Source organism: Protopterus annectens, chromosome 10.part0, assembly GCF_019279795.1.
Source record: "Protopterus annectens isolate FY-2018-M chromosome 10.part0, PAN1.0, whole genome shotgun sequence".
Lineage (NCBI taxonomy): Eukaryota > Metazoa > Chordata > Ceratodontiformes > Protopteridae > Protopterus > Protopterus annectens.
Window position 1 is genome coordinate 151,218,019 of NC_056744.1, and position 25,750 is coordinate 151,243,768.

General features: G+C 39.2%; 1 protein-coding gene across 1 annotated transcript in view; it reads right to left on the reverse strand.

Moving 5' to 3' along the window:
• WIPI1 (WD repeat domain, phosphoinositide interacting 1) overlaps positions 1-25,750 on the reverse strand; it is a 1,063,998-nt gene that overhangs the window by 133,926 nt on the left and 904,322 nt on the right. The window lies entirely within an intron of this gene.

Genomic DNA, 25,750 nt, shown 5'->3' on the forward strand with positions numbered 1-25,750 from the left:
ACCTATCCCTCCAGCATGTTGTGTTCATTGTGATGACAAGGTTTAGATCCCTGGAGCATGTGTCTCTGAGGGATTGGGATTTCTTTAAGTGTAGCATGTCCAACAGCTCTAGGTTTGACATGGCCTTGTATGTTAAGCAGAGATAGCCTCTGAGTAGATGATATGCGACAGAGTAGAGGTGGAGTTTTTTTAGATGGACAGCATAGGGCATCTGCTTTAGGCCTGTGATTCTTTTAGTGAGGTATTTCTGTGGCCTTTCCAGTTGTTGCAGATGTCTTGAGAGGTACATACCAAAAGGGGCAATGTATTCTATAATGGGTCTAATGAGGGAAGAGTACAGTGAGACAATGACCTCCTTTTTTCTGGATGAAAAGCCCTTAGCGATGAGGTGTGCCACATAGAAGGATTTCCTGACTGTTGTAGCTATGTGGTTATCGAAGGTGAGATCACTGTCCACCTGTGTCCCTAAGTCTCTTATCACACTTTCGGTGTTTAGTGTACTGCCACCTATGTGGCAATTCATGGGTAGATGTTTTTTTCCCAAAGGGGATAACTATACATTTCTTGGCATTGAGCTTGAGCCCATGGCTCTGGCACCAAACATCTGTTTCTGTAAGGCCCTTCTGTAGAATATCCACATCATTTGCGGATTCAGTAATGGCTCCCAGTTTTCAGCCTCCTAAATAATCATTAAGGAGAGCTGCTAACACAGTAAGACTAGTGAGGCAGTTTGTACTGAAGTGCCTACAGCGGTTTACTATAAGAAGTTCAATATTATTTGCACCAAATCTGATAACTCCGACTTCACAACATTGAAACATGAAATGCTAAAAACCCAGTATGACGAACTCCTGGACTTGCATCTCCCCTTTGGAACCCATGTTAGCGCTTATTCCTCAGTCTGCAGCAGTAGAAACCTTTGGAATTCAGTGTTTTATGATGTACTGGGTTTTTGGTATTATGTGTTTCAATTTTGTGAAGTAGGCATTACCAAGTTTGGTGCAGATAATGTCAAAATTATGATAATACACCGTATACAGCACTACATAATTTTCAGAGCACAGAATAATCAGGAGAGGGAGAAAAACACTGCTGATTCACTCTCTCACTTACAATGGGACAGACACAAGAAGCCAGCGATAGATATGAAATTCTGCAGGATTCCACACCAACAATGGAACTTGATGAAGCAACAGTGGGACAGAGGCAGCTCTTAAATGGTTTATTCCATGCAAGGGTCCCCTCAAATTATTGATGGTATGATCCCAGTTATTCACACTAGGGGTAATATATGATTATTGACCATGGGATGGGTACGGTTAATTTAACACCATAAGGGATAGGTTAATTCAAGTATCAAAAGGGAAACTGGCAAGGCTTAAAATGGCCTGCAAGGGGAGTTAGCCTAATACCTATGAACCAACAAGTAAAAAACTGATATAGGTATGATGAAAAAAGCACTGTACCCAAATCAATAGTGCATTTTATGTAATTTATAGTAAGCAAGGGGTTGGTATTGCATTGGCAAGTGACATTGCCATAGCTCTTAAGTTTTATTTTTAATCCGTGGGGAGCAGGTTTTCTAGGAGAAGTGCTGGGACACATGTGGCAGTAATAAGATGGCACCAGAGTGCTCCAGGTAGCAGGGTACAGCACAGCAAAAGCAAATGTAGTTAAAAAGATGCTGCATGGCTGGGCAAGAATGGACAAGTGCCTACCAAGGGGGCTAGGAAATTCTGCATGCCTCTGGGAGGTTTTAGGAGGATTATGCAGCTGTGAGTATGAGCTATGGTTATTTTGAGAAGCATATTTAAAAATCTTTTGGAGACCTTGCTGGATATCAGAGATAGTGTAGTGTAGCAAGTGATACAGACCTCTCTAGGTGTTGGTACCTAGAGATGTTATGTTGCAGGCAGACGGCATCTGGATCCATGTGAGTAGAAGTAAGGTGGGTCAACTAGAAAAGGGGTGTGGCAGAAGCATAAGGCCATGCAAGACACAGATTCATAGGTTGGTACTAGGCTATAGGGCCTATACAAGCCTAGCCATAATAATTCCCTGGCTATTTCTTCCCACAGTATTTACTTCCCTGGACCCCTGTCTAGCAGGGTGACTGACATGATCTCCAAGGTGAATTTCCTATCTCCTATCCAATCATCAAGGTTCCTCTTGAAGACAGCCAAAGAGGTGCTCTGCTTGACATGTTATGGGCAGTCTATTCCAGAGTATGGGGAGTCTCTGGGTCAGGAACCTATCCCTCCAGCATGTTGTGTTCATTATGATGACAAGGTTTAGATCCCTGGAGCATGTGTCTCTGAGGGATTGGGATTTCTTTAAGTGTAGCAAGTCCAACAGCTCTAGGTTTGATATGGCCTTGTATGTTAAGCAGAGATCGCCTCTGAGTACATGATATGCGACAGAGTACAGGTGGAGTTTTTTTAGATGGTCAGCATAGGGCATCTGCTTTAGGCCTGTGATTCTTTTAGTGAGGTATTTCTGTGGCCTTTCCAGTTGTTGCAGATGTCTTGAGAGGTACATACCAAAAGGGGCATTGTATTCTATAATGGGTCTAATGAGGGATGAGTACAGTTAGACAATGACCTCCTTTTTTCTGGATGAAAAGCCCTTAGAGATGAGATGTGCCCACATAGAAGGATTTCCTGACTGTTGTAGCTAAGTGGTTATCAAAGGTGAGACCACTGTCCACCTGTGTCCCTAAGTCTCATCACACTTTCGGTGTTTAGTGTACTGCCACCTATGTGGTAATTCATGGGTACGTGTTTTTTCTCAAAGGGGATAACTATACATTTCTTGGCATTGAGCTTGAGCCCATGACTCTGGCACCAAGCATCTGTTTCTGTAAGGCCCTTTTGTAGAATATCCACATCATTTGGGGATTCAATAATGGCTCCCAGTTTTCAGCCTCCTAAATAATCATTAAGGGGAGCTGCTAAGATAGTAAGACTAGCGAGGCAGTTTGTACTGACTTAAGTGCATATGGCGGTTTACTATAAGAAGTTGAATATTATTTGCACCAAATCTGATAACTCCGACTTCACAACATTGAAACATGAAATGCTAAAAACCCAGTATGACGAACTCCTGGACTTGCATCTCCCCTTTGGAACCCATGTTAGCGCTTGTTCCTCAGTCTGCAGCAGTAGAAACTTTTGGAATTCAGTGTTTTATGATGTACTGGGTTTTTGGTATTATGTGTTTAAATTTTGTGAAGTAGGCATTACCAAGTTTGGTGCAGATTATGTCAAACTTATGATAATACACCGTATACAGCACTACATAATTTTCAGAGCACAGCATAATCAGGAGAGGGAGAAAAACACTGCTGATTCACTCTCTCATTTACAATGGGACAGACACAAGAAGCCAGCGAAAGAAGAAATTCTGCAGGATTCCACACCAACAATGGAACATGATGAAGCAACAGTGGAACAGAGGCAGCTCAAATGGTTTATTCCATGCAAGTGTCCCCTCAAATTATCGATGGTATGATCCCAGTTATTCACACTAGGGTTAATATATGATTATTGACCATGGAATGGGTACGGTTAATTTAACACCATAAGGGATAGGTTAATTCAAGTATCAAAAGGGAAACTAGCTAGGCTTAAAATGGCCTGCAAGGGTAGTTAGCCTAATACCTATGAACCAACAAGTAAAAAACTGATACAGGTATGATGAAAAAAGCACTGTACTCAAATCAATAGTGCATTTTATGTAATTTATAGTAAGCAAGGGGTTGGTATTGCATTGGCAAGTGACATTGCCATAGCTCTTAAGTCTTATTTTTAATCTGTGAGGAGCAGGTTTTCTAGGAGAAGTGCTGGGGCACATGTGGCAGTAATAAGATGGCACCAGAGTGCTCCAGGTAGCAGGGTACAGCACAGCAAAAGCAAATGTAGTTAAAAAGATGCTGCATGGCTGGGCAAGAATGGACAAGTGCCTACCAAGGGGGCTAGGAAATTCTGCATGCCTCTTGGAGGTTTTAGGAAGATTATGCAGCTGTAAGTATGAGCTATGGTTATTTTGAGAAGCATAAAAATCTTTTGGAGAACTTGCTGGATATCAGAGATAGTGTAGTGTAGCAAGTGATACAGACCTCTCTGGGTGTTGGCACCTAGAGATGTTATGTTGCAGGCAGACGGCATCTGGATCCATGTGAGTAGAAGTAAGGTGGGTCAACTAAAAAAGGGGTGTGGCATAAGGCCATGCAAGTCACAGATTGGGACAAAGTGGTGGGGTGGACCTGGAAGTTTCAGAGTATGCGACTGAGCAGCGAGGCTCCATTTTTGTGACACAAGGATACAGTTCCCTTATCTACCTACTCATTTAGGCCAGTATTGAAAAATGCCCAAGGGAGACTCGCATTAGACAGCAGTAAATTCACAGTGCATTCATTTCAAATAGGGGTCGTGTCATATGCAAAAGGGAGTCAGAAGCCAAACTGATAAAATTAGGTCAGTGATGACTACAAATATATAAAAGATATGTCAAAGCACAGTGGTGTTAATCAATGCTCTTGTCTGCAGATGATGACAACTGGAAGAGATTTGGGTACTTGGTCATTTGTATGTTTATCATGTGGCCAGAGAAATGGAGGTTCAAGAAGCAAGAAATTCAGGTGGCTGGAAAAGAAAGGAATGCAGTGAAGGCATCTGCTGACAGCTATGACAGAATATGCTGAGACATTTCTAAAACTAAAAGAAGGGGCACATGATGTCACCAGTAACTCATTATCCATCAAAGATAGGACACGTTACAGTTTGGAGCAGATAAGGCAGAAGTGACCAGAAATTAAGGCAGTGTAGTCAGACCATCTAAAGGCAGAAATGTTTGGGGATAAAAAGTGTCAAAGTGGTTGAGAAGGCTAGGAACATTATAAACAGATTTGTTAGGCAGTACCTGATAGTATTAGGAGAAGGGGTGATGTAAAACATGAGTGTTACTATTACCCCATGCTGTACCACAATGATAGGGGTTTAGCTGCCTAAATTGTGAATCTAGATATTTGCAAGTAACTGAAGTAAGGGAATTGAGGAAGCATTTCACAGATGTCCCTGAGGGGAGGGGGTGAAATGTCAGACAAGTCACCCACCTGTAGTAGAATGGCAGACTTGAAAGACAAATTTGCAAGGGAGTGGGCCTGGTGGAGTGAACTGCACAGGATCAGACATATTGTGGCTGTGGTGAGCCACCCCACAGAGTCAGCCGAGTGGCTGAGAGATCAAAGCATGGAGCTTACATGCAGCAGATCCCCTGCAGCCACTGATGTTGGTTAAAACAGATCAGGGGACTGTTGGTTTTTCATTTGCACGTGCCTCCAGTCATTGCTGGTGGCTAGATGTTTTGTTGGGACTGCTTGTGGTGTTTGACAGCCTGATTGGTTATGTGGTTCTGTTTCCCTTCCAGGTTCTGCCCTTTATGTACATTTGAATATTATGACTGACAAGTGATTAGCACTGACTGTCAATTATTCTCTGAGCAATGGCCATTATTGATCTACGATTCGGTTCCCTGACTGGCATAAGAAATGCATGGCTTCAGCCACTTCCTTCAAACAAGTGTTTTGCGTGGTTAATAGTGTGAGCATGCCTATTTTCATCCTGAGGCAAGACAAAATGGTGCATGCTGGTTCTAAGATGTAAACCAATCAGTTAATTCCTAGGAAATCAGGACTCACAGTGGCAGGATAAGAGTTATTAAATTAGCACAATTTTTTCCCATTTGACTTATTTTTTGGAACATAAAATCATCAACACGAAATGTTGAAGGAGGCAATTCCAGGTACATTGTGAGTGCTGATAAGAACACTCCTGTCTAACATGAAAAACTGAAATGATACTAATTTCATGAACTCTCTTTGGTACTCTAACCTAGGAATTGGGTCTATTCCAGTCATGGTATTGTTAACCCACAACACTTGAAGAAATTAAACCAAGAGAAAACATAATAGTGTAAAGTCTTACAATGGTGTAAATGATGGATAACTTATTCCTAAATATTATACATACATCTACTAGTTCTAGCTTGTTAAAGTATTTTATGCAGAAGTGAAGAGCATAACAGAACTAGTAAATGTGTACCTGGCCACAGTACTGAAATACACTAATGTTCATGTACTGCCACCCTGTGGCTTTCTATGCTTATTGCAGCTCACAATTTTTGAATGGTTAAAATGGACATTTACTGTTACGGCTATGAACATGTGACATTTTATACATCTTGCCAGGTATGTGACAAGACAGACAGTATTTGCCAAATCAAACAATCTGCCTGCATAATCAGAATCATTAACATGAAGGAATCAGAGGCTGAATAATGCAGTGGCAAGCCCACACCTATGAATCAGTTTCTTAATGAGGCCACATCTCAGAAGGTTGTTTGACTATTAAAAGATTAAGGGCAATGATCCAAAAATCAGTTACAGATTTTGCACTTTATACTTTACCCGTACCTGTTTAAACCAATACTCAAAACAAATCATCAGAGGAGCAGGAGACTGTGAAAAAAATTCAGGTGTGAAAATTGATGGAAGACTTAATCTTCACCATGCTCATGACACATTACTGTGTGAAAGTGAATGTGATCTGATGCACCTGATTATAAAGGTTAGATAACATAGTCTTGCAATACATTTGCATCTTAACAAGAAAAAAACACAAATGTCGTCTTTAGAGGCAAAATCAATAACTATCTGATAGAGAAGAAATGTGAATCTAAACAAAAAAAAATTGGGTGAGTTAGCACAGACCATTTATTAAAAAGATTAACACTTACAAATTTTATGAACTTCTTCAAAATAAAAATACAATTAAGATTATATGACTTGTTAGATCATTTAAAATTATGTCACACCATATGTACATATAAAGACATAAAACTAACAATTCTTATTTGGCTGGCGATGACTTTAAATAACATTCAGTACTGATTGCCTTATTAAATCCTGGTTCATTACAAACATTAAGCAAAAGTTGCCATTCTAAGAGGTTGTTAAAATCTCCTCCCCTAATACTGGTCACTGACTTGTCAAAGGGGATTCAAACAACACTGGGCAACACAAAGGTACCAAACTCCTGTACAGAAGCACTAAACTGTTGTTACATTGCATGAAAGTGCTAGAGAGGGTGATGTAGTAGAAAGTGAGATGGGAGGTAAGTAGTTTTGATTCGGATAAGGATGCAGCACAATTGATCTGATATTTGTGGAAAGAGAAAATACAGAAGAAGCTGAAGGTGAGGAAAGAGTCCAACTGAGCATTGCTAGACTTGGTGAAAGCATAAGACAAGCTCCCAAGATAGCTGATTTCAGCAGTTGTGCAATGGTTCAAAGTCCCACAAACAGTTTGATATGTACAGGAACCCAAGGGCACAAGTACAAATGGTGTTTGAACTCACAGAGGGGATCCCAGTGGAATTGGGTGTGGATCAGGACTCAGTTCTGAATCCACTGATGTTCACACGGGAGATAGGCTACATCAGCAAAGAGTTCGGAAGAAACAAGATCAACACATTTGCTGTATGTAGACAATGTGACACTGTAAGCTGAATTTCAGTAAGTGATAGGGAACTGGAATGCAAAATGAGTACAGACAAGACAGCTGTCATGGCAGCAAATGCAGGAAATCAAAAGAATCAAAACTGAGATAGAAGACATATAGTCGAACAGGTTAACAACTTTAAGTATCTAGGAGGTGTGGTTGGAGAGGAGGACACTCTGAATGAGGAGGCTTAAGCTAGAACAGAGATGCTGCAAGCCAATGCCACCGAGTGTCAGGGGTAGTGGGCAACAGAAGAATGCCAAAGAAGCTGAAAAGTACAATGTGCAAAACAGTGGTGTGACAAGTAAATATGTACGGTACAGAAACCTGGGCAGTGAAGGAAGCCAGAGGCGATGGAGATTAATTGCCTGAGGTGGGTGGTAGAATGCACATTGAAAGACAGAGAAAGGAAGAAATAAGGACATCAGAGCAGAAAGGGGAAAAGGAAAAACATCCTTAACCTTACTATTCTATAATCATAGACTACACTTTCACATAGACATTCACAAAAAAACTCTTACACCCACACATGCATGCTAAACACCCAACACTGCACAAATGTACACATTCACAACACAAACTAATGTTTGTTTGTTTGTGTTGAACTCGGTCTGCTCATAATTGGTAGTTGATTTTTACGTGCCGAGTTACCAGCCCTGACGCACAACTTTCAACAAAGGTACGCCCATTTACGCATATCTCCACACAGAAGACGCTCTAGCTGAGAATCGAACTGGACAGCGTCTTACTGTGAGGCGACAACGCTAAAAGTATCATTCCTAAAAATAATTTCAAGCCTTGTTAATAGTTCTTTGACTATACTACTGCAAACCTCAGACTCAAATAAGAATGTTATAATCAGTTTCTTTTGGCTCTTTTTGTTAGCAGTTTTGAAACTTCTAGTACTGCTTGTTCCCTTAGACTGGGTGGAACGTCTGGGAGGGGTCCTTTTGACCGAGTTGGGGTGTGGAATTTTGTAACCCTCTGATATAATCGACTGTATTCATTTGTCTTGTGCGAGAGAAAGCCAGGCTTCTGGGTACAGCAATAACCTGCCCCCGACTGCCTCCGAAGGTGGACAGTTGGGCAGCTTCTCAGGGATGCTGGAAGGGTTTATCGGAGAGAGACTCTCTGTTACCCTGATTCTGCAGACCTCCTCTGCCTCTAGGGCGGCGTCTGTTGTTGTCCCCCCGCCTCAGGAACTGACCTCTAGGCGTGACTCCCTGAGATTTGCGGAACCACATTTTCCCACCCTTTTGACCCTTAGGATAGGGTCTGGACGGGGTAGAAAAACGGACTCCTACAGCAGAAAGAGTCTTGCCATCTTGCTCGCATCTGGTCAACGTATCCTTCACTTGAGGTCCAAACAATGCCGAACCATCAAAGGGGGAGTTAGTGAAGGACCCCTTGAAGGGGTCTGCAAAGTTGCAAGCCGCATCCATGGCCTTAAAGCCACGCCTGTGCCTGTGGCTCTACTCGCTCCATCGGCTGCATAGGAAACAAGCCGCATGGAGGAGTTGACAATGGAATTTAGGGTTCCTAGCTGGGAGTTAATTTTGTCCTGAGTCCCCGCAGCTGTTGGATCCTGTAGAGTATCACCCATTTCTTTGAGAATGTCTCTTTGAAGGCGGGTGAAATGGCACAAGTAATTCAGCGACCACATGGCGAAGGTCGCTGAAGAGAACATCCGCTTGCCGTACCTATCCATAGTCCTAGATTCCTTATTAGGAAGATGGATAGGCACTGAAGGATTGGCCAGTTCCTTCTTAGTGGCTGCAGCCACCACCATGGCATCAACTGGGACACCCTTAGTTAAGAACTGTTTATCTGACGGGGCTGTGATAAATTTGGAGGGCCTCCGTGGGGTGGGTTCCGTCGTATCAGGGGCCGTCCATGCCTTCTGTGCCACCACTTCCATGAGGGGGTCAAAAGGCGGAGACACTCAGGAGGTGCAAGGGCGAAAGAAGGATTGAGGGTAGACCAGTTCCCCCTCTGCTTAAGGATTTCAAGGATGTCAGAAAAGGAGACATCCTCAGAGGGGGACCGTGGGGACCCTTCCGACTCATCCAAGTCGGTATGAGATGTGATGGACTCAGGGGAGTCCACATGCTTCCTCTTACATGTCCTCTTCGGGTTCACCTGACGGATCAGGGAAGCCTCGGAAGAGAAGGATCCCAATTCAATGGGGAAACCTGAGGCGTTGGATCTGTAGCGTCGGGGATGAGAGAGTGGGTGGAGGCCCCAGCAGGCACTACAGTGGGAAGAGCTGGTGGAGCTCAGCGTGGGGCAGGCACAGGGGCCAGAACGCCTCATGACCTCAAAGGCACCCTATCAGGCAGGACAGAGGGCTCCCATTCGAGAAGAAATAGGAACCCCAGCCGGCGAGAGAGGGGCGCTCAAGTCGATGTCAGGGCCAAACTCACCAGCACGAAGCTCCGAGAGGGAACAGGGTCAGACAAGGGATGCCACTGCGCGCCCCGGAGCTGACGAGGAGTTCAAGCGCCCAGATCCCTCCATGGATGGGACCATGGAAGAGATCGGAACTCAGGGGCAGAGTCGGAGGAGGAATCGAAGATGGTATGGGTAAAGCCACTATCTGTTGAGACGGGCTGTGAAGCATTTGGGCCAGTGCCTGAGACTTTAGGAGTCTACTAACCACCCTCTCAAGGTCATGGTCAGAAAGCCTGGAAGACCGAGAGGAATGGCTCCGATGGCTCCGCTCCGAGAGCAAAGGTGATCTCGGAGCCAAGTGAATGGACTCCAGGGACGGAGACCTAGATCTTTTACGGGTGGAAGATGGCACCGAGACTAGTGGTGCCGATGGAGCCAAAGACTTAGGAGACAGAGTCTTTGAGGCATCGGCTCCAGCCGCAGCCGATGCAGAAGACTGCGACATAGCCATATCGGCTCCAGCCAGAGCCGATCGTGACACAGTAGGTGAGCCACCAGCCGAAGGCTTGGAATACGGAGCCGATGGTTTGGATGGCTTCGAAGGTTTACCCGGCAAGGACTTAGCTGGGGAACTCTCGGGCTTTAATAAACCCCTCAAAATTAACTTATTCCTGCGCTCCTGCAGGACTCTTGGACTGAACGCATGACAAACAGAACAAGAGTCCTGCAGGTGTGGGGGTCCCCAGGCAATAAACGCAAGAAGTGTGACCGTCTGTCAGCGACATTTTCTGACAGCACGAGTCACACTTCTTGAAGCCAGAGACTTTAATGTCTTTAGACATTAAGGCTATTAAAGAAGAAAAAAAATCTTCCTTAGAAGCTAAAACACACACACAAAGTAAAAATAAAGGTTAATAAAACCACGCACACCTAACTGTCCCAATACAAGGGAACAGGAAAAAAACGGAAGGGCCTAAGGCCTAACCTTAACAGGGCAGGGATAAAACTTTGGGATTTAGGGATAAGACCAAAAAAGAGACTCAACGGGGTAGGTATAAGTACTACACTATCTGATTACAAAATAAAGGGGAAAAGATCCCTAAAAGAAGAGAAGAAAAATATTAATTTTTCAATGACCTGTGGAGTCGGTAAAAAAAAGCACCTCGCTAGCGAAAGCGGCAAACGAGATCTGGGTAGTTAGCGCCTAGCATCATGGGATGTAGGGTTGCCTCGACCCGGTAAAATTAGCTCTCGAGGTTTAGTATAGGCCGAGTCGGAGCCGAACCCATCCAGCAAGAATGAAGGCGAGATTGACAACTTAACATCTAATTATTAACATATTTCAAATAACTTTTGACAGAAATGTGATCATTAATTCCTGGTGCTACATCTACCTTCAGGAAAATCTGCCACTTAAGTTCTGTTTTCTCTAAATAATTGTTGAATGATCCACCAAACCTAATTTTATTAACCTTCTCTACTACAAAGATGATGAATTTTCTAAAATCTTTACAATTAACAGAATGTTTAGCCAAAGCGCTACTAAAATCCTTCTTCTGAATAGCTAACATGTTCTCTGACCCTGTGACTCAATTTCCTAATAGGTTTACCTATATAAAAGTTCTCACAGTTAGAGCACACTGCAATATAAACTACACCTTCACTCTAACAGTTATATTGACCTTAAATGTTTAAAATGGTGGCATGTAAGTAATTACTAGTAAATGTTTTCTTTCAAAAAATACTATTACTAAATTCTTTTTTGTTAACATCCATTGCTATTCTCACATCAAAAAATGAAAATGTGCTTCAACATGAGTGTTACCTATACATATCGCTTAGAAAATCTGACATATTTGTACAGGTCAAGTTTTGTGAAAAACTCACATTCCCACCATCTCATCACAAGATTTGCAAAAAACGGTGCAACATGTGCACCCATTGCAACTCCAAATTGCAAATAAAAAAACTCCCATTGCAAATAAAAATAAAATGCTCTAACACTATTTCCATTAACTGACAAATTACAAATAAATCTTGCTTAAGGGAAGGTCTACATTTATTAAGGTAGAGTCTCATAAATTCAATACCTTCAGTCTGTTCTATTGCAGTACACAATGAACACACATCAAGTGTACATAACATAGTCTCATCTCCTTGAAATTCATACTGTTTCAGTTCATTTAAGAACATCCAGGAGTCTTGCAAAAAACATTTACTCTTTTGTACTATGGGGTTGAGTATTTCATCAAGATAAAATTAAATTCTAGACGTTTTGCTATAAGGGCAGAAACTATAGGCCTAAATGGTGGATGTTTTTCATCTTTATGAATTTTGGGAATTCCAGAGTTCCCAACTGTGGTTGTTCTACTGTAAGAAATTAAAAAAGATCAACAGTAATGTACTGTTGATGTAAATAAATCCAACAAAATTAAGTCCACTTCTTGAAATGTTTTCCTAAGTCTTTAGAAACTTTTTTGTATTTATCTGTGTCAAAAAGCATAATTTCAATAGCTTTGTGACTTCCATTATAACTAAGTCCTGCCCTTTATCGGTTTTCATATATCTAATATCACTACATGTCATTAATTGTCTTAAAGTTGTCAACTGTCCATTTGTTGTTAGATTCTTATCAAAACCTCATTTATTATTAGTATAGCTGTCATTACTGTATATATTGTACATTTCATTTTCACAAATTGTAGATAAAGTATTCAATGTGTTAACTAACAGTGGATTAACCCTACTATTCTTTTTAAAACGACTTGCACTCACATTGGAAATATTATGATAAATGTACTTTAAATTCAATTTTCTAACAAATAACTTAAAATCCAAAATTGTGTCTCTGATCCCAGCTATACTTGCTGGCAAATATGAAAAACATTTTTCAAGAACTTCAATATCTTCTTTACTGAATGTTTTATTACTCAAATTAAAGATTTCTTGTTTATAGGCTAACGTCCCTTGTTCTTGCCTTTCTTCTTGCCCACTACAGAAAATGCCTCTTGATTGGGAGGGGGACTGCTGGTTCTTATCTGTGACGTAAAAGGGAACTTTCTTCACTGCTAATACTGGAAACACTAGACACAACTTCTCTATTGTTACATTGTGATTATCACTACTAACTGAAGGTACACTCACTTCAGAGAACGAGTCAAGTCTATATAAAGAATTAGTTTTATGAAAATAATTTTTTCTATTAGTAAAATGACTGTACTGCCAATCATGAGTGGACAGGTGACCCGCTGTGGTGAACCCTAACCGGGAAAAAGCCGAAAGAAGAAAAAGAAGTAAAATTACTGTTGTTATTATGTTTCTTTTTATTCACCACATGTGCTTGTTTCTGTTGATAAGCATTAATGTCCCAAATTAGTTTCTTTTTCTTAAAAATCAAACTTTCAACATGCTTACTGATTTTGCCTTCCAGATTGTTAAACAAGTAATGATATGTGTGTATCAAAGGATGTTCTCTAACCAATATATCCAATTTCTTAACATCATTTTTCAACACATTCATCTGTTCAACATTCCACTGAATAACAAGTTTTAAAACTTCTAGCCCTGGGCTATTATGGATCTAGGACTACTAAACGAAAGTTCAATAGTCCGAATCCACAATAACCGAACGCACTTTAACTAAAGCACTTTCACTGAAAAAGTGCTTTCATTAAAGTGCATTAGAAAAAAAAAACAATAAATCTTCTTTTATGCAGGGAGGCAAGCCCCCCTGCACACCTGCCTACTTTAATATTCTCACGCCGAGATCGCACTACAGGGGGGAAAAGGGAATTTTCCCTCATCCGCACTGTAGTGCGACTGGCACAACAAGCATACTTATCTGAAAGTGCTACTTCGGTGAACAACACTTTTGGTTAAGTATGTTCGTGATTTCTGGTTCAGCAGAAAGTGCCATCGGGGATCTGTACGTTCCTGCTATTATATAGGTCTCTTAACTTACCAAACATTCCACCAGCAGATCTTGCCCTATTAGAAAAGCATAAACCCTTAATCCTAAGGGAACTATTCCCATTTCACAACATTTATTTAAATACTGATTTTCACAAATCAGGGTTTTAAACTTCAGTACCTTTTTCTCCAAAAGAAGAAACTCATTTTTAAAGTCCGGTATGTCCTTCTGCTGTAATTTGGTGTCTATCAGGTGACCACTGTCGTTCAGCTAACTAAATGGATTTCTTTCTTTCTTTTTCTCCAATAATTCCATAATTGGTCGACTACTGATAAATACTTCACTGGCTATGATAGTGCCCTTGTCCGTAGATGAATCATCGGATCTTTTGCCAGTACTTTGGTTGGTTCCAAAACTCCCTTTATTTTTTTTCAAAATACTTTGCGCTTTCTTAATAACTTCCTGCAAATTGGATGATAGAGTGGTGACTTCTTCCGGCGTTGGATAAACACTGACATCAGCATTAACGGAACTTTGGGTAGTCATAATGACAGTAGACAATGACGCCAAAGACAGAAAATTTGGTGGCTATACCACTTCTTAAAAAAGATGTATTATGCAAATCAGTGAACACAACTAAAGCTCCGTTAGTTGGAATTAAAGAAGAGTGCTAAAAAGCGCTACTATTAAAGGCGCCTTGTGTAAATAAAGAAATATAAACTGTGTCACTCTAAATAGTTTTTAGATTTCTTTAGCGTAACCGTGAAAAGCTGGAAATCCTTAAACCCGTCCTTCTGGACAAATTACCAGCTCTAAAAAGAGCTATTTAAAGGAGACAGTACTTACAATCACACTAAACGCTAGTCCAAAAAAGGGGTGATACATTGTATTCCAAATAAATACTGTACTCTCATCAGCAGAGTGTTGTAGTGAAAAGTTGTCAATCCTTAATCCTCTCCTACCGGACAAATTACCAGCTCTGATAAGAGCTTTTGAAAGGGGACAGTACTTACTATCACCATAAATGCTAATTAGAAAAAGATGATACTTTAAGTTCAAAGCAGATGCTGCTCTCCAATCCACCGAACTATAAACCAGCTCTAAAAAGAGCCATTAAATAGAACCAACGAGTAACATTGAATTATAACCAATGGAGATGGTCTCCACTTAAAACAATTCCAGCTCTCAGTGTAACCGCAAAAAACACTTAAAAAAACCATAAACCGAAAAAACTAAAAAACAAAATAACACAGGAGCAAGAGTGAAGTTTAGCATTTTTTTCCCGTTTATTACAGAACTTCTTCACAACATTCAAACAAATACATTAATTTCCATTTATACTAGCAGTCCTCATGACATCATTTCCTTACTTAATACATTTCTGTTCTTTAAAAATATATGTAAAAACAACAACATTAATATAAAAAATGAATATAAATGTCAGACTAAAAAATGCACACATTTTAAACAAAGTAATCACAAATAACTAATTAGTAACATATTTCAAATGACTTTTGACAGAAATTGTATCATTAAGGTGCTACATCTGCCCTCAGGAAAATCTGCCATTTAAGTTCTATTTTCTCTAAATAATTGTTGAATGATCCAACAAACCTATTCCAACAAACCTATTTTTATTAACCTTCTCTACTACAAAAATGGTGAATTTCCTAAAATCTTTACAATTAACAGAATGTTTACCCAAAGCGTTGCTAAAATCCTTCTTCTTAATAGCTAACATATGTTCTCTGACCTGTGACTCAATTTCCTAATAGTTTTACCTGTATACAAGTTCTCACAGTTAGAGCACACTGCAAGATAAATTAAACATTCACTCTGACAGTTATAGTGACCTTTTGCTGTTAAAGTACAATTTAAATGTTTAAAATGGTGGCTATGTACAGCCATCATAAATCTACACTCAGTGCAACTGGTGCATGGAAATGTACCAAAATGTGTAAAGTCAGCATTTCACACACTTATTACACTAAATGTTTCACATCTCTTTTGCTTATAGCACACTACCATCCACCACAGCAACAAAAAGGTAATTGAACAAATAAGTTGACAATTACCACAACAGATCTGATACTTCAATCAAACTCATCAGAATCCATATAAAACAAATGCACACACGTGTGTCTACATATATGTGTATGTATAATATATATATATATATATATATATATATATATATATATATATATATATAGAGTGCATTTGCATACACACACAGTGTTTATATATACATACATACAATTTATTTTTGAAGGAAGGTAATGATTAACTTATAACTGTAAAGGAAAACTTTTTATAAACTTGAAAGGTAACGTGTAATGTACTTGTCAAATGTTTATATTACAGATATTTATTTTTAGGATTAGTTTCCATGACCTCATCTCAACTCTCTCAGAGATGTATTCCAGGAATACATTTTCTACAAGAAACAGATCAGGCAACACTTTATACATCAGGCAGAGGACACCTGTACATAACCTGTAAGTAACCGCTCATACAGTGGTATTTTTATGAATTGACCATTTACTCTGTAACTATAATTTATGTGCTTTTGCAAACTCTCATGGTGCTACATTTACTAACATTAAAGGTGAGGTCACTGCAACTGTACTAGGTTTGTAATTTTTGTAGGCAATCTTGGATAAAATCAGCATCTTTTAAGTAAAGTACTTACGTTATACTGCTTGCAAACATCAGCATATTTTGCTATCCATAGTACTTTTATAACTGAAAAGAGTAATTCAAAAAAGTCATCCAAGTGGGAAAGAGTTTGCCCCAAGTCAACAGAAGTTTTAACAATCTGTTTTTTGTTTTATTTTATTTTATTTACTTATTTATTTATTTTTGGCCTCTGCTTGCCAACTTGTCATTCTTTAATATAAGTTCCTACAGTTTGTGTAATGATAGTTCCCCCATGACTTGTTGTGTCCGGTTTCTTAATGACTATTTTATCCACTCAGTTACATATGGATTGACATTTATGCTTTTAATTTGTTACTCTCGCCTCTGTGTGGAGTAGTGTTAAATACTTCAGTAAGGTCAAGATTTGCAGCATGCACTGTTAGTCTGATAAGTGCAGCTATCATCTATTCAAAGAAAGTCACAAGATTCAAAAGATAGGATCTTCTTTTGGTAAACCCACACTGCTCCATATTTAATGAAGCAGATCCCCAGTATAATACTGGATAAGGCCCACAATGTCTCTCTCGCCATGGCTTTTTACTGGTCACGATGATGGATCTATAACTGTGTAGCTCTGATGTGTCACTATCTTCCTTCATAGAGCAGAGCCTGTGGTCACTATATCTGGCCTCGATACTGCAGCAGCTCTGCCTCAAGACCCTACTCATACAAGTTTACTGAGAAATTTGTCATTATACAACTGCCTGCACTCACTACATCTGACCTTGACAATGCAGAGGCTCTGCCACAAGGCCAAACTCCTACAAGTTTACTGAGAATTTGTCATTGTATAATGTAAGCACATTTACCATGAAGACCCTTACCATGTATTAACTTAATCAGTTAAATACACACCTGTTCTATACTGAAAGTCTCTGTAAAATAGTATGTGCACTCTAACGACCTCTGAGTTGGCCACTATCCCCTTTTTCTTGATCAGTATAGCATACTGCATACGTCAATTATTTAGACTCAGGAAATGACAGAAAAAAGTTTTAATTTAGCATCTTTTTGTTAATTGTTTTGTACTGGCTATAAACTGATTGCTCTCAGTTTAATTTGACATGAGAGTGGGATGTTCACTGTAGTAAAATGAATTGCAAAATAACCCCTCAGTGTTGTCTCCTCTTACACTCAGTCACTATCTTCTGTCACAGAGCAGGTATGTGCCATATCTTACTACATTTGTATTTGTTCTAAGACTGTGTAGAACAGTGAAAAGACTTTATTAGTATGTTACAGTTGAAACAATTTCATTTAGATAGAATAAGCTTTATGTATGCTATGCGTGTTTCCCTTTAACATATATGTATGTAATGTGAGTTGCTGGCCTTATATATATATATATATATATATATATATATATATATATATATATATATATATATATATATATATATAAACACTGCATTGATGCATTGGTTAATCCCATGAATGTTTACTAAGTGATGGTTTTATATTGTGCTTATCAGTGTAGTGCTGTGTTCTGATAATTTGCTCAATACAGCTGGATATTTATAATGTAGTACTGTAGTTCTATATCAGTATACTTCCTGCTAAAACTACTTACATTCACAAACTTTCTTATCATCACTATACTCTTACACCTCCCCCGTATTCTCTTGCACTGATATACTGTGGTTCTTCCTCCACTTCTCTTTTGTATAACAGGTACTTACACTACTGCCGCAGTAAATATTACAGTTTAGTAGAGTTTTCTTTTCTTTCATTTCAGAGCCTGCAGTCACTGCATCTGACCTTGACACTGCAGGAGCTCTGACACAAGGCCCTACTCCTACAAGTGTACTAAGAATTTTGTCATTGTATAGTGTAAACACATTTATCATAAAGAACCTTACAGTGTATTAACTTAATCAATTAAATACACACCTGCTCTGTGACTGAAAGTCACTGTGAAACAGTCTGTGCACTCTAAGGACCTCTTACTAAGTAAGGACCTCTTACTAAGTTGGCCACTGCCTCTTCTTTCTTGACCAGTATAGTATACTGCCTATGTCAGTTGTTTAGCCTCAGGAAATTACAGAAAAAATATTTTAATTTGGCATCCCTTTGTTAATTGCTTTGTACTGGCTATAAATTTGACCTAAGGGTGGGAAGCCCACTGCACTCAGCTTTGCTTCATTCCCCTACCCTACCAACAATTCCCACCCACCCATCATACCATAACATTATTCTTCCTACATACACATTTCACTTGTGACTCTTATTCCAAAACCCAACACCTACTGCATTTCTCCTTACACCAAACCAACACCAAAATTCAGTTCAGCAGAGCTAATTATTGCTTTTCAAAATTTACAAGTATAACCAAATACATTTTACTGTCCATTACATCCCTCCTGGCAATACTATAGCTATACTGGAAGATGTCCTACATTGAATATCCATAACATTGCCACAGAAAAAAAATACTACTAGGTAATATGAATATCAATTGGTTGGACATGAACTCTAACTCCCTTACACATTCTAGGGACTTAAACCTTGTCACCACAATAAACAGGACATGCTGGGAAGGATAGATTCCTGTCCCAGAGACTTCCTATACCCTAGAACAAGCTACCCATCTATGTCAGGCAAAGTTCCTCATTAGCACTCTACAAGAAAAATCTTGATGAGTGGATGGGAAATAGGAAATACACCCCGGGATCACTTCTGTGGCTCTGCTCGACAGGGGCACAGGAAATTAACTTTCTTGGGTGGCATAAGCCAGGGAACCTTGTTGGCTAGGCTTACTTAGGCCCTTGGGCCGACAGCCTAGTACCTACCTATGAACATCTAGCATGACCTTATATGGTTTCACACAACTAATTAATAGCCCCACACATGATAGCAAGACATTAAATTCCCTACTAGACTGGATCCTAGAATCAGACCCTATCAAATACTCCACCACAGGTACAATGTCAGATTCTTCCAGTGATCATCTCCCAATCTAGCGGACCAGACATCTCACACACCCAGTTAGACAGCATATTTATGAAATAGCATGCAACCTTTCCAAGTTTAACCCAGAAATGTTTATTACTACATTATCATCTATTAACTGGAACTTCCTAAAAATCCTCCCCTTAAATGATGCTGTACATGAATTCAATACAAATTTTCTAAATATCATAAATAGCCTTGCACCTTCTAGAAAGAAGAGACTGAAAACAAATAATGCAATTTGACTATTCAAAAAGAATAGAATGCTAATGCAGGATAGAGAAAAATCATGGAAAGAATGGCAACAATATAAACCACCTGAATATCTTGAAAACTTCAGAATGCTTCCCAGCCATCTTGAGAAGCAAGTAAATGAAGACAAAAAACTATACTACAATAACTTTCAGAATAATACTGAACACAGCCCTAAAAAAATTTTGGGCATCCATTAAAGAAATCCCAGCCAAAAATTTAAACTAAAACACCTCTCCTGATAAATTAACACAAACTGCAACACAATTCAGCTCTTACTTCATAGATAGTATAGCATCTCTAACCAAGGATTCCTTAACATCAAATTCCAACCCTGCCAAAAAGCCATATATCACCACAGCCTCTTTCACCTTCAAATCTGTGCACATATCCTACATAAAACTACTCTTAAACAAACTTAAATCATGCTACTCTTTAGCTGATGGCCTTCCAAGCAAGTACCTAAAATACAAGCCAATATTATTGCCTATCCTGTCTCAATCCTTATAAATATGTCAATCCAGGAATCCCACTTTCCCTCTCTTTGGAAAACGTCACACATTATCCCTCTGCACAAAGGAGAAAATTCACCAAAATACTTGAAAAATGTTTTCAAAAACAACTGCTAGACTATCTCCTGCAGGATGAACTCCTATCCTTACACAACATGGCTTCTCTCCTTCCCATAGTACTTGCACTGCCCTTCTAACCTATACAGATACTGTTAACAAAGCTAGAGATAATGGCAAACGTGTCTCTTCCTTATTTCTATGCTTGTCTAAAGCCTTCAATACAGTTTGTCACACCAAACTTATACTTCAAATGTCCTCACTAGGTCTCTTTCAGCCCACCCTTCTGTGGTTCAAAAGCTACCTGTCCGATAGGTATCAGTCACTAAAATGGGACTCACACTCTCTCCTTACCTCCCGGTCACCACCAGTGTACCACAGGACTCTACATTTGGTCTCTTCTTTAACATTTTCATCAACACCCTCTGCACATCCACACAAGAGGCCACCTTAATACAGTATGCAGATGATTCCACTCTTCATTTGCACATCTGTCAATTGTACACTTCCAAACAATTACTCAGGAAGCTTTAACAGCCATTGAAACATGGCAGTGTAACTTACAACTCATGTTCAACCAAAAAAAGAGCAAACTACTACTTTTTTCCCGAAATCCCTCTCTCATGAAAAAACAAAATTAAAGTCATCTCTCAATAAAACAACCACTGAAGTCACTTCTCATGGCAAACTATTACGGGTGATAGTGGATGATAGTCTTACACTCAACATGCATATACAAAATTGCATAAGAAAAACTTGTCAAAAACTAGGGATGTTTTACAGAACCAAAAACGTTCTCACTAATTTATCTAAAACTACACTTGACACTCCTTATCTCCTCCCCACACTTCTTTATGGTGCTCCCATCCCCACTAACCTCCAGGCTTCACTAAAATTAAAACTTGAAATATGTTAAAACAAAGTTGCTAAATTTCCGGCAAATACTACTTTCAGAGCCCACCACTGTATAGCACTGAAAAACCTAAATTGGTTAGAACTACCTCATCAACTAACCGATGCACAACTTATTACCAGCTATAAAATTAAGAAGCACCCATTTGCCTCTCAGCACTTAAAAACATTCTACACAACTAGGTTCCCAGTCGGTCACTGCAATCCAGTGACCAAAAACTTCTGTTTACAAACCTAGCAAATCTGCTGGGCATTATCTGTACTTGTACAAGGCTGCTAAGGCCTGGAACTCATTTTCTGTATCCTTCAGGTCAATACCATCCCTCCCATCTTTCAAAACCACTCTGAAAGACTGACTAGCTAAAATCTGTCTCTGTTTGTGCTCAAAACCAGGATAAACTATATCCCTAAATATGAACAAGTACTTTTTTTTATTCCTTATAACTCCTTACACTTCCTTCTCCACTTACTTCTTTCTATCAAATTCTTTTCCCTGACTTTCTCTCTAAATATACAATAAGCCTGTTTTTCCCTCACTTCATATTGTAATTCCTGCTTGTAACAGACGAACTAGCAAATCTGCAGTGCAGTGGTGCAGTGGTTAACGTTGTCGCCTCACAGCAAGAGATTATCCAGCTCGATTCTCAGCTTCTGTGTAGAGTCTGCATTTCCTCCCTGCATTTGCATGGGTTTCCTCCCACATTCCAAACTCATGTGTCTGAAGCATTTCTCCGAGGGCCTCCAATGAAAATAGGCTCTGTTCATAGTCAGACTTTCCCAGTCAACAAATGTTACATAAAAAACAAATTTACCTTTAATTTCTCTACAAACTGTCTAAAATTTCTATAACTATTAAATGATTGTCATATAACTTGTACCAATTCTTAAAATATGTTTTTATATTATGTCTAATTTGTTATAGCTATTTAAACTGCAGATTTTTTTGTTTTATTTTTGAAGATTGCAAAATTATTCTTCTTAACATTTTTGTAATAATTTTGAGTTGTTCTCCTCAGGCCTCCACTGAAAACGGGCTTCTACCCAGTCAGACTTTCCAAGTAATCAAATTTCAATAAATAAATAATAAATAAAGATGCCAGTCTTTTTCTCTTCCCTAGCCAAGTCTTCAGGAGTCATTGGAGTTCAAGTCAGGGCTCTAACGCATAAATATAATATATTCTTTAATTTGTACACAGTGCCAACTACTTCTGACAGCAAAATACGGAAAGCATGTGAAAAGTAATTGAAATGTCTAAGTTTTCTGAGAGGTGCCATTAGTTAATTTAACACAGCTGAGGTTAACATGAGAAAAGAGTAACTATTCAGTCTTCCTGAGCTGCAAACTTTGCCACAAACAACAAGGACTGGGGCAAATAAAAAGTAAGATGTGAAGAAGGAATAATTTGCCAAATGGCTAAAAATGAAGGTGAAATAAAAAGCATCAATTTACTAGTGAATAGGCGGAATTTTGTGAAATGTGGGTCTTATTCAGGTAAGGGATTTGAACACAAATATAAAGGGACAGCTTATACTTAAAAAGGCAGAAATGCATGTTCTAATACATAATGTGACTGAGTATACAAACTACTGAGGTATGATAAATTGAGTGATCATCACAGAAGACAAAAGTCTTAAAGTACCTTATTCTAAAAATGGGAAGGAAATCAACACACCATCCCATAATCAGAAACAAAAACTGCATTCAAGTGGGAATGAACTCAGGGGGTGGCTTGTGCTATTGGGCTGCAGGACTGCAACCCCCCCCCCCAGCTGTACAAAAGAAAAAAAAAAAAAACTAAAGAAAAAACAAATAAAACAAGAAACACGAGTCATGGAACTCGTGCATGCGTACTTGCAGCATTTCCTGAGTCCGGACTGCTACTGAACTACAGCCTACAACAGCAAAGATCCCAGAAGTCTAGGCATTTACAACTGCATAGACTGGAAGGGGATCAGACTGCAAAGTCTGCAGGCTGGAGCCTGCTCTCACAGGAAGGACACAGGACTTTGCTCTTGCGGGGCTTTTGTTTTGAAACTGGAGCTTGGCTGGCTGGACTTAACAAAGCTGCAGCTTTTGGGTTGAAACTCTGCAAATACTTGTTTATACTAATGGAAGCGTGTGTGTGTGTGTGTGTGTGTGTGTGTGTGTGTGTGTATGTAATGCCCCAGTAGCTAGAAAGAAGTCATGAAATATACCTGGTGGCTAGACTCAAACCCTGTACCTTGGGAGTAGGTAGCAAGAGCTTGAATTCCCTACCCACCACCACTTGTGAAATGTTTGCCTCATATTTTTGCTCTGTTCCTCATAAAATCTGTGTTTCTTTCTGGATTTTGAATTCACTAAATAATGACAGGCATTTGAATTTCAGACTTCATATTCTTCAGAACATACATGGTAACACAAAGCTTTTTATTCTAGCAATTTTCTGTTTATAAGATCAACATTTGAAATTTGTCCCTATTTTTGGGGCTGTATTCCCCTATTATTGACTTTGTCCAGGTTTTTATGCTAACAGGTTGACAGCTATGGTGAGAACTGAATTCAGTGAATATGTTTAGGGGCTGTATTCCCTTATTATTGGCTTTGTCTATGTGTTTTATGCTAAGAAGTTGACAGCTATGGTGAGAACGGAATTCAGTAAATGATAGCCACTTAAGTTTCAGTCTACCTGTCTTTCAAGAAACAGCTGATTTGGCATAGTGGTATGTTGCTCTGACTGTAGTGCACAGGATCCTGGTTTCAAGACTTGGCAGTGAAATGCATGGTGGTAACGCAGCATTTTATTCTAGCAACTTTCCAAGATTATGCAAGCAATGTTTAAAATGTGTCCCTAGTTTTTGGCCTTTTGTCCCCCCCCCCCCAATACATTTTGGCTTTTTCCAGATTTCTTGTGCTTCAAAGCTGAGAGATACAGCTGAGTATTGAGTGCATTTTACAAGGAGCTGAGAGCCCGAAGAGAAGTTTAGTGCTGCTTATGCTGTCTGCTTCTGTTAATAGCACCACAGGTAGTATACTTGCTTTTGATGCAGAAGACTGTGTGTTCTACTCCCACAGTATATAGATGCATTACTGATACTGTACTGGGTTGTACTTTTAAAAGGGGTGGATGCTGCAGTCCTGAGAATGTCCTCTTTGGCGGAGATACCTAGTAAATATGAAGCTGTTATCAGTTTGCCATCCATTCCCTATTGCAATATTACTAGCTTAACATTTTTTAATGTAGCATAGGCAATTTATTCCTCAAAAGCAACAGGCACTTTATTTGCAGATGAAACAATGCAATATAAAGTTGTGTGCTGGCAGCAACCTCTTCATTAGTTACATATCTCTCTTTAATGTGGAATTATTTCGATGACTTTTGCTTCTACATAGATTGTGCATATTTACTGATACTGGTGGATTGTAGAAGTTTGAGTAGACTTTTATGATGAAAATGTTCTGAATTGGGCAGTTTTGTCATTATTGGTGCATGCATTTTGTTTCATTGTTTACTGAAAAAATGTTCAAAACAATAAATTTAAAATGTCCTCTAACAACTGTACTGTATTATACAAGGAATATAATTTAATGCAATCAGGAAGGTGTATCAAAGAACACATGTATGCTTCCTGTGCAAGGGGCCTATGATTTGAAAACAGCCCAGAGTTGATCTTTATCTGCCACTGGCCAGATGTATTTTCTTTGAATGTTGGTTTCGATGCTGTTTCAATAAATGTGAGTTTCAAGGGCAAAGAAGTTTTAATGCTAAGTCTATTTACATTGTGAAACTGCATTGCTTTGTTTAGCAAATAAAATAAAACTTTTAAATGAAATCCAAATCATTGTAGAAGTAAAGCAGTATGCACATTACAGTGTTTATGGTAAATGGGGCAAAACAGCCAAGTAATGGGATGTTGGAATAGCTGAATGGGAGAAGCCCCATTCCACCATGATTTTGTGAAAAGGAAGGGCGGCAAACTCAGCCCCGGTTGAACTATACCTCTCAACTTCCAGATTTTTGCAGAATGAATAGATTTTTGCTTCTTATTTTTGGTTTGTTCTTCATAACATTTACGGTTTTCTGGCAAATCATTTAGGAATGAAGTCACTAAATAATGACAGACATTGAGCTCCAGACTTCATACCCGTCAGAAAAATGCATGCTAAAGCAAGACCTGTTATTCTGTCAACTGTCTTAAGTTTATACAAGAGCAATTTTTAGAACTGTTTGTATGTTCACCCAATATATTTGGCCTTGTCCAGATTTCCTGCATTAAAAGGTTGAGAGGTACGAGCAAATAAACCACTTTATAGAATTAGGTATATCCAAGCCTCTCAACTGTCCCCAATTTTGGCTCAGAATGTTGCTCTCCCCCTAATAATCCCTCCACAAAATGGCAAATTTGGAAGAAAATGTGGTGGGTTTACAATTAATAAATAATTGTAATGATCAGAGTGATAAGATTACTTTTAATTTCAGAAACTGATGTAGATTCTCTTATTTGTCAGCTGATCAAGTTAACAGTACT